At 45.2% G+C, this 10400-nt stretch overlaps 1 non-coding gene across 1 annotated transcript; it reads right to left on the minus strand.

Moving 5' to 3' along the window:
- Positions 1-4983: 4983 nt before the first annotated feature.
- On the minus strand, positions 4984-5090 carry LOC112725496 (small nucleolar RNA R71). The gene has a single exon (XR_003164601.1). It is a non-coding gene; the product is annotated as a small nucleolar RNA R71 (small nucleolar RNA).
- Positions 5091-10400: the final 5310 nt, after the last annotated feature.

The following is a 10400-nucleotide window of genomic DNA, read 5'->3' on the forward strand; positions in this document are numbered from 1 at the left end:
CCTGATCCGTCCTTACGACTATACGATGGCTCTGGAAGTATTGTCTTAACCTTCGGGAAGAGACTAGGAGTGCCAGCGCCAGTTTTTCCAGTTTGCTGTATTTCAATTCTGGTCCTTGGAGGACCCTGCTCACGAAGTAAACGGGTTGTTGGGTCTTCCCTTCTTCTCTAACGAGCACTGTGGCAAGTGCTTCCTCGGTTACTGATAAGTAGAGGTAGAGCGGTTCTCCGGCCTTGGGTGTTCCGAGGACCGGTGGTGCCGCTAAGATCTGCTTGAAGTGGTTGAATGCCTCTTCGCATGCTGGGGTCTATTCGAACGTCATTCCTTTTTTCATTAGATTGAAGAAAGGCAGAGCTCTTGCTGCTGACGCGCCGAGGAATCGGGATAAAGCCATTAACCTCCCGGCAAGTCGTTGGACGTCTTTGATACAACCCGGGCTCTTCATCTGGAGAACTGCTCGACACTTCTCGGGGTTGGCTTCCACTCCTCTTTGAGTAATCATGAATCCCAGGAACTTTCTGGCCTCCATGGCAAACGCGCACTTGAGCGGATTAAGCCTCATGCCGTGTTGCCGTAGGGAGGAAAAAACGCCATCAAGATCGCTCAGGAGGTCGTCGGGTCGTGTGGTCTTTGCGAGTATGTCATCCACGTAGACTTCTACTGTTTTGCCTATAAGTTCACTGAATATCCTATTCATCAGCCTTTGGTACGTGGCCCCAGCGTTTTTCAGGCCAAAAGGCATTACCTTGTAACAATAGATTCCCCCTGGCGTTATGAACGCCGTTTTTTCCTCGTCGGGTTGGTGCATCGGTATCTGATTGTATCTTGAGTAGGCATCCATGAAGCTCAGATACCGGTACCCCGCCGCTGCGTCGACGAGTGCGTCGATCTTAGGTAGGGGGTAGCAATCCTTGGGACAGGCCTTGTTCAGGTCAGAGTAGTCCACACACATTCTCCATCCCCCATTGTGCTTTTTAACCAGGACCACGTTCGACAACCAGGTCGAGTAGTCCAGTTCTCGGATGAATCCTGCTTCTAGGAGGCTGGCCGTCTGCCTGGCTACCTCTTTTGCCCTTTCTTGGGACATTTTTCTCCTCCTCTGGGCCACTGGCTTGGTTCCCGCCTTAACGGCCAGATGATGCGATATGAGCTGGGGATCTATTCCGGGCATATCGGCAGGAGTCCAGGCGAAGAGGTCGGCATTAGCCCTGATCATTTCCATCAGAGGCTCCTTCATCTCGTGGGGGAGGTTCCTGTTTATGAATGTGAACTTATCATCGTCCTCGCCGACCCTGAACTTTTCCAAGTCTCCTTCTGGCTCTAGTCTGGGTTTGTCGTCTATCCTGGCGTCCAAGTCAGCAAGGAAGACCCCAGACGCTTCTTTGGATTTTTTCCTGAGAGAGAGACTGGCATGGTCGCAAGCGACCGCCGTTTCCAAGTCGCCTTTGATGGATCCTACGGATCCATCGTCGGTGACAAACTTCATCACCAGCAGCTTTGTGCTAATGGCCGCCCCCAGGTCGTTGATGGTTTTTCTCCCCAGAATGACGTTATAGGCCGTGGAGTCTCGTAATATCACGAAGTCCGCCATGACTGTTCGTCATTTTTGCCCCTGTCCTACAGAGGTCAGGAGTGAGATGATTCCATCCGGCTTGATGAAGTGGTCCCCCAACCCTACCACACCGTGCTGGTGGGTCGTCAAGTCGGCGTCCCTTAGTCCCAGGGCATCGAAAACGTTTCAAAACATGATGTTCGAGTCTGCCCCCGTATCTACCAGGATTCGTTTGATGAGGCCCGTTTCGACCCTGGCCGTGATGGCCATGGGCGGACTTTACGGTGCCTCGTCAAACCATTGGTCCTCTGGGCCGAAGGAGATGGGTGGGATACCTCGGAAACTTCTAACAGTCGAGGTGGAGACTGCTAGGACTTTGGCGTCTTTTTTTTGTACTGACTTTGACCTTGGGGCGGTATTTCTAGCCGTTACCACGTTTACCACTGTAAGGCCGTGGTCGTCACCCTCTGGTTCCTGCCGTCGCCTTGTCGACCGGGATCTGTCTTCGCTATCGTGGTCCCGGTTGCGTCTCCTTGGTTCCCGGATAAGGTGGGAGAAGTCGGCAAGTTTCCCATCCCTGATAGCTTGTTCCAGGGCATCTTTTAAGTCGAAGCAGTCTTGGGTCTTGTGTCCGTAACCCTTGTGGTATTCGCAGTAGAGGTTCTTGTTTCCTCCCGTCCTGTCCTTCAGAGGTCGGGGCTTTGACAGTATCCCCTTTTCCACTATCTGTTGGTAAACTTCGGTGATTGGTGCCGTGAGGGGGGTATAATTGGTGAACTTCCCAACTCGGGGGAACGGTTTGGGTGTTTTACTCGGGCCGCCGTCCCTGGCGTGTTCCTTTGGTCTTTCTCTGCCTTCATAGTGCCGTGCTTGGTTGTAGGCGGGCTGCCGTTTTTTGGCAGCCACGACCCGGCTGACTTCTTCATCGTTGATGTACTCTTTGGCCACGCACTGGATCTCTTGCATTGTCCAAACGGGCTTTGTGGTAAGGTGTTTCCTGAAGTCCTCATTCGAGAGCCCGTTCGTCAAGCACAGGCTTGCCACCGAGTCCGTTAGACCGTCAATCTCCAGGCACTCGTCATTGAAACGGTCCAGGTATTTCCTGGTCGGCTCTCCTGGTCTCTATGTCACCCCTAGCAAATTGATCAGGTGTTTGGCTTTGACAATCCTGGTCGTGAATTGAGCCAAGAAAGCATGGCTGATATCGGAGAATTGAGTCACCGAGCCCTGCGGGAGGTTGTTGAACCACCGTATCGCTGGGCCCGCCAAGGTGACCGGGAAGGCACGACATCTGACCTCGTCTCCTACCCCTTCCAGGTTCATTCTGGCCTCAAAGGTCGTCAAGTGTTCCAGGGGATCTTGTGTTCCATCATACTTCATGTCCGTTGGCTTGTCGAAGTGTTTCGGCAGCCGGACCTCGAGTACGGAACGGTGGAAAGGGGTCGCTCCTATTATCACTGGTCCCCGGGTAGTTCTCCCCGGCTAGTCATTCTCCCCACGGGCGTCCTCTTCGCCTCTGTTCGACGCACGCCGTCTCTCGTGTCGGGCGTAAATGATGGGGTCCCGACTTCTTCTTCTGGCTCGTCCCCGTCCCCCGGTGCTCTCTGACTCGTATTGGGGGCTGGGTGAGCGCCTCGAGCGACTCCTTGAACGGGAGCGGGTCGGGCTCTGCTCCGGGGTGCGTTGGTCGCGTTCTCTTTCGGCTAGCCGGCGTTCTAAGTCTTGCATCCTATGGCGCAACTCTTGCATTATCTTGGCGTGGTTGTCGCCAGTTCCTCCGAAGGGGCGTCTTTCGTGAGTCTGCGTCGCGTCCCTTGGAGGCGACCTCTGCTGTTGTCGAGTTTCTGTCGAAACGGCACCTCCCCCGAGCACGGGAGGCGCGGCCTCGCTGCCGGTCCCAGTCTGGACTAGTACGAAGTCCATGGACGAGATCCCCATAGACAGCGCCAATGTTCGGTTGGTCGGTTACCGGACGGTTCAGGTCAGGATCAGGGATGAAGGAAGGGGCTCGTCTGGTCACGGTCTTCCAGTCCGAGGGCGCGAGGTCCCGAGCACTTCGTGTGAGGGGGGGTGCCACCTGCAAAGATACTCTGACGCTCTTGTCAGAATACGTGCAGGCAGAATGAAGGTGGTGTAGGGACGTGACGTACCTTGGGGGAAGAGCCAGTCTTCCCCTTATATACATGTCAGTATTGGGCCCCTTTGGAGGGCAGGCCCATATTCCCAAGGACGCTGTCCCATAGCTGTGAGAAAGCCATACGGGACGCGTGTCCGGGTCGGTTGAGAGGCGTGTAGTCGGGCCGGATGGAGCTCGGGTAGGGTTGACCCGCAGGAATCCAGGGCCGTAACAGATTCAAACTTTGAGTTCTAGAATCATATCTTGTGATTTCTTGTGAATCAAGTCATTAATTGTGATTTTGAAAAATCAAATCTTTTTCAAAACTAATTTCAATCATATCTTTTCAAAAATATTTTCTTATCTTATCTTTTTCAAAATTTGATTTTAAAATATCTTTTCTAACTTCTTATCCTCTTATCTTTTCAAAAATTGATTTTCAAAATTTGTTTCAACTAACTAACTAACTTTTTGTTTGTTTCTTATCTTTTTCAAAACTACCTAACTAACTCTCTCTCTCTAATTTTCGAAAATATCTTCCCTTTTTTTCAAAATTTCTTTTTAATTAACTAATTATTTTAATTTTTTATTTTAATTTTCGAAAAATTACTAACCTTTTTCAAAAACCATTTTCGAAAATCACTAACTCTTTTTCAAAAATAATTTTCGAAAATTCTCCTTCTCTCTCATCTCCTTCTTCTACTCACACAGGGGAACCTCTATACCTGTGGTAAAAAGGATCCCTATTATTATTATTATTTTTCTATCCCTCTTTTTCATATGAGCAGTAGCAAGGACAAGAATATTCTTGTTGAAACAGATCCAGAACCTGAAAGGACTCTGAAGAGGAAACTAAGAGAAGCTAAATTACAACTATCCAGCAAGCACCTTTCAGAAATTTTAGAACAAGAAGAGGAGATGGCAGCCAAAAATAATAATAATGCAAGGAGGATGCTTGGTGACTTTACTGCACCTAATTCCAATTTACATGGAAGAAGCATCTCCATTCCTACCATTGGAGCAAACAATTTTGAGCTGAAACCTCAATTAGTTTCTCTGATGTAGCAGAACTGCAAGTTTCATGGACTTCCATCTGAAGATCCTTTTCAGTTCTTAACTGAATTCTTGCAGATCTGTGATACTGTTAAGACTAATGGAGTAGATCCTGAAGTCTACAGGCTCATGCTTTTCCCTTTTTGCTGTGAGAGACAGAGCTAGAATATGGTTGGACTCTCAACCTAAGGATAGCCTGAACTCTTGGGATAAGCTGGTCAAGGTTTTCTTAACCAAGTTCTTTCCTCCTCAAAAGCTGAGTAAGCTTAGAGTGGATGTTCAGACCTTCAGACAGAAAGAAGGTGAATCCCTCTATGAAGCTTGGGAGAGATACAAAGAACTGACCAAAAGTGTCCTTCTGACATGCTTTCAGAATGGACCATCCTGGACATATTCTATGATGGTCTGTCTGAATTAGCTAAGATGTCATTGGATACTTCTGCAGGTGGATCCATTCACCTAAAGAAAATGCCTGCAGAAGCTCAAGAACTCATTTACATGGTTGCTAATAACCAGTTCATGTACACTTCTGAAAGGAATCCTGTGAATAATGGGACGCCTATGAAGAAGGGAGTTCTTGAAATTGATACTCTGAATGCTATATTGGCTCAGAATAAAATATTGACTCAGCAAGTCAATATGATTTCTCAGAGTCTGAATCGAATGCAAGCTGCATCCAACAGTACTCAAGAGGCATCTTCTGAAGAAGAAGCTTATGATCCTGAAAACCCTGCAATAGCAGAGGTAAATTATATGGGTGAACCTTATGGAAACACATATAATCCATCATGGAGAAATCACCCAAATCTCTCATGGAAGGATCAACAAAAGCCTCAACAAGGCTTTAATAATGGTGGAAGAAATAGGTTTAACAATAGTAAACCTTTTCCATCATCCACTCAGCAACAGACAGAGAATTCTGAGCAGAATCCATCTAGCTTAGCAAATTTAGTCTCTGATCTATCTAAGGCCACTGTGAGTTTCATGAATGAAACAAGATCCTCCATTAGAAATTTGGAAGCACAAGTGGGCCAGCTAAGTAAAAGGATCACTGAAATCCCTCCTAGTACTCTCCCAAGCAATACAGAAGAAAATCCAAAAGGAGAGTGCAAGGCCATTGACATAACCACCATGGCCAAACCTGTAAGGGAGGTTGAGGACGTGAATCCCAGTGAGGAAGACCTCCTGGGACGTCCAGTGATCAATAAGGAGTTTCCCTCTGAGGAACCAAAGGAATCTGAGACTCATCTAGAGACCATAGAGATTCCATTAAACCTCCTTATGCCCTTCATGAGCTCTGATGAGTATTCCTCTTCTGAAGAGAATGAGGATGTTACTGAAAAGCAAGTTACCAAGTATCTTGGTGCAATCATAAAGCTGAATGCCAAATTATTTGGTATTGAGACTTGGGAAGATGAACCTCCCTTGTTCACCAATGAACTAAGTGATCTGGATCAACTGACATTGCCTCAGAAGAAACAGGATCCTGGAAAATTCGTAATACCTTGTACCATAGGCAACATGATCTTTGAAAAGGCTCTGTGTGACCTTGGTTCAGGGATAAACCTCATGCCCCTCTCTGTAATAGAGAAACTTAGAATCTATGGGGTACAAGCTGCTAAAATCTCATTAGAGATGGCAGACAATTCAAGAAAATAGGCTTATGGACAAGTAGAGGACGTGTTAGTAAAGGTTGAAGGCCTTTACATCCCTGCTGATTTCATAATCCTTGATACTGGGAAGGATGAGGATGAATCCATCATCCTTGGAAGACCTTTCTTAACCACAGCAAGAGCTGTGATTGATGTTGACAGAGGTGAATTAGTCCTTCAATTGAATGAGGACTCCCTTGTGTTTAAAACTCGAGGTCATCCTTCTGTAAACATAGAGATGAAGCACAGTAAGCTTCTCTCAAAACAGAGTCAACCAGAGCCCCCACAGTCAAACTCTAAGTTTTGTGTTGGGAGGCCACAACAAAACTCTAAGTTTGGTATTGAACTCCCATATCCAAACTCTAAGTTTGGTGTTGGAAAGTCTCAACAATGCTCTGAACATCTGTGAGGCTCCATGAGAGCCCACTGTCAAGCTATTGACATTAAAGAAGCGCTTGTTAGGAGGCAACCCAATTTTTATTTATCTAATTTTATTTTTCTTGTTCTTTCATATTTTATTAGGTTCATGATCATGTGGAGTCACAAAATAAATATAAAAATTGAAAACGGAATAAAAAATAGCAGAAGAAAAATCACACCCTGGAGGAAGACCTTACTGGCATTTAAACGCCAGTAAGAAGCATCTGGCTGGTGTTCAACGCCAGAACAGAGCATGGTTCTGGTGCTGAACGCCCAAAATGGGCAGCATCTGGGCGTTTGAACGCCAGAATTGCACCCTGGAGAAGAGCTGGCGCTGAACGCCCAGAACAAGCATGGTTCTGGCGTTCAACGCCAAAAATGGGCAACAAATGGGCGTTCAACGCCCAGAACAAGCACCAATCTGGCGCTGAATGCCCAGAGTTGTGTGCAAGGGCATTTTACATGCCTAATTTGGTGCAAGGTTGTAAATCCTTGAACACCTCAGGATTTGTGGACCCTACAAGATCACCTCAGGATCTGTGAACCCCAAAGGATCCCCACCTACCTCCACTTACTTCTTCTCACCCCTCTTTCACACAATCCCATAAACACTCTTCCCCAAAACTCTTCACCAATCACCTCAACCCCCCTTCCCTATATAAAGCCCTCCATTCTTCTTCATTTTCACACAACACAACCCTCTCTTCCCCTTCTTGGCCGAATACACCCCTCCCCCTCTCCTCCATATTTTCTTCTTCTTCTTCATCTATTCTTTCTTCTCTTGCTCGAGGGCGAGCAATATTTTAAGTTTGGTGTGGTAAAAGTATAAGCTTTTTGTTTTTCCATTACCATTGATGGCACCTAAGACCGGAGAATCCTCTAGAAAAGGGAAAGGGAAGACAAAAGCTTCCACCTCCGAGTCATGGGAGATGGAAAGATTCATCTCCAAAGCTCATCAAGACCACTTCTATGATGTTGTGGCCAAGAACAAGGTGATCCCCGAGATCCCCTTCAAGCTCAAGAAGAATGAGTATCCGGAGATCCGACATGAAATCCAAAGAAGAGGTTGGGAAGTTCTAACAAACCCCATCCAACAAGTCGGCATCCTAATGGTTCAAGAGTTCTATGCCAATGCATGGATCACTAGGAACCATGATCAAAGTAAGAACCCGAACCCAAAGAAATATCTCACCATGGTTCGCGGGAAATACTTAGATTTTAGTCCGGAAAATGTGAGGTTGGCATTTAACTTGCTTGTGATGCAAGGAGATGCACGCCCCTACATTAGAAGGGTCAACTTTAATCAAAGGTTGGACCAAGTCCTCATGGACATATGTGTGGAAGGAGCTCAATGGAAGATTGACTCCAAAGGCAAGCCGGTTCAATTAAGAAGACTGGACCTCAAGCCTGTGGCTAGAAGATGGTTGGAATTCATCCAACGCTCCATCATCCCCACTAGCAACCGATCTTAAGTTACTGCGGATCGGGCCATCATGATTCATAACATCATGATTGGAGAGGAAGTAGAAGTTCATGAAGTCATCTCCCTTGAATTCTACAAAATAGCCGAAAAGCCCTCTCCTAGGGCAAGGCTAGCTTTTCCTCATCTTATTTGCCATCTATGTTACTCAGCTGGAGCTTTCATAGAAGGAGACATTCCCATTGAGGAAGAGAACCCCATCACTAAGAAAAGGATGGAGCAAGCAAGAGAGCCCATTCATGGATCTCAAGAGACGCATGAAGCTCATCACCATGAGATCCCGGAGATGCCTCAAATGCATTTTCCTCCACAAAACTATTGGGAGCAAATCAACACCTCCCTAGGAGAATTAAGTTCCAACATGGGACAATTAAGGGTGGAACATCAAGAGCACTCCATCATCCTTCATGAAATAAGAGAAGATCAAAAAGCAATGAGGGAGGAGCAACAAAGACAAGGAAGAGACATAGAAGAGCTCATGGACATCATTGGTTCCTCAACAAGGAAACGCCACCATCACTAAGGTGGACTCATTCCTTGTTCTTACATTCTCTGTTTTTCGTTTTCTCTATGTTAAGTGCTTATCCATGTTTGTGTTTTCATTACATGATCATTAGTATTTAGTAACTTTGTCTTAAAGTTATGAATGTCCTATGAATCCATCACCTCTCTTAAATGAAAACTGTTTTAATTCAAAAGAACAAGAAGTACATGAGTTTCGAATTTATCCTTGAACTTAGTTTAATTATATTGATGTGGTGACAATGTTTCTTGTTTTCTGAATGAATGCTTGAGCAGTGCATATGTCTTTTGAAGTTGTTGTTTAAGAATGTTAAATATGTTGGCTCTTGAAAGAATGATTACAATGAGACATGTTATTTGAGAATCTGAAAAATCATAAAAATGATTATTGAAGCAAGAAAAAGCAGCAAAGAACAAAGCTTGCAGAAAAAAAAAGCAAAAAAAAAAACTTGAAGAAATTAGAAAGAAAAAGAAAAAAAAGCAAGCAGAAAAAGCCAAAAGCTCTTAAAACCAAGAGGCAAGAGCAAAAAGCCAATAACCTTTAAAACCAAAAGGCAAGGTTAAATAAAAAGGATCCCAAGGCTTTGAGCATCAGTGGATAGGAGGGCCTAAAGGAATAAAATCCTGGCCTAAGCGGCTAAACCAAGTTGTCCCTAACCATGTGCTTGTGGTGTGAAGGTGTCAAGTGAAAACTTGAGACTGAGCGGTTAAAGTCAAGGTCCAAAGCAAAAACAGAGTGTGCTTAAGAACCCTGGACACCTCTAATTGGGGACTTTAGCAAAGCTGAGTCATAATCTGAAAAGGTTCACCCAATTATGTGTCTGTGGCATTTATGTATCCGGTGGTAATACTGGAAAACAAAGTGCTTAGGGCCACGGCCAAGACTCATAAAATAGCTGTGTTCAAGAATCATCATACTGAACTAGGAGAATCAATAACACTATCTGAACTCTGAGTTCCTATAGATGCCAATCATTCTGAACTTCAATGGATAAAGTGAGATGCCAAAACTATTCAAGAGGCAAAAAGTTACAAGTCCCGCTCATTTAATTGGAGCTATATTTCATTGATAGTTTGGAATTTATAGTATATTCTCTTCTTTTTATCATATTTGATTTTCAGTTGCTTGGGGACAAGCAACAATTTAAGTTTGGTGTTGTGATGAGCGGATAATTTATACGCTTTTTGGCATTGTTTTTAGTATGTTTTTAGTAGAATCTAGTTACTTTTAGGGATGTTTTCATTAGTTTTTATGTTAAATTCACATTTCTGGACTTTACTATGAGTTTGTGTGTTTTTCTGTGATTTCAGGTATTTTCTGGCTGAAATTGAGGGACTTGAGCAAAAATCAAATTCAGAGGTTGAAGAAGGACTGCTGACGCTGTTGGATTCTGACCTCCCTGCACTCAAAGTGTTTTTTTTGGAGCTACAGAAATCAAATGGCGCGCTTCCAATTGCGTTGGAATGTAGACATCCAGGGCTTTCCAGCAATATATTATAGTCCATACTTTGGCCGAGTTTAGACGACGTAAAAGGGCGTTGAACGCCAGTTCTACGTTGCTGTCTGGAGTTAAACGCCAGAAACACGTCATAAACCAGAGTTGA

This window comes from Arachis hypogaea, chromosome 11, assembly GCF_003086295.3.
Source record: "Arachis hypogaea cultivar Tifrunner chromosome 11, arahy.Tifrunner.gnm2.J5K5, whole genome shotgun sequence".
In the NCBI taxonomy this organism is placed as follows: Eukaryota; Viridiplantae; Streptophyta; class Magnoliopsida; order Fabales; family Fabaceae; genus Arachis; species Arachis hypogaea.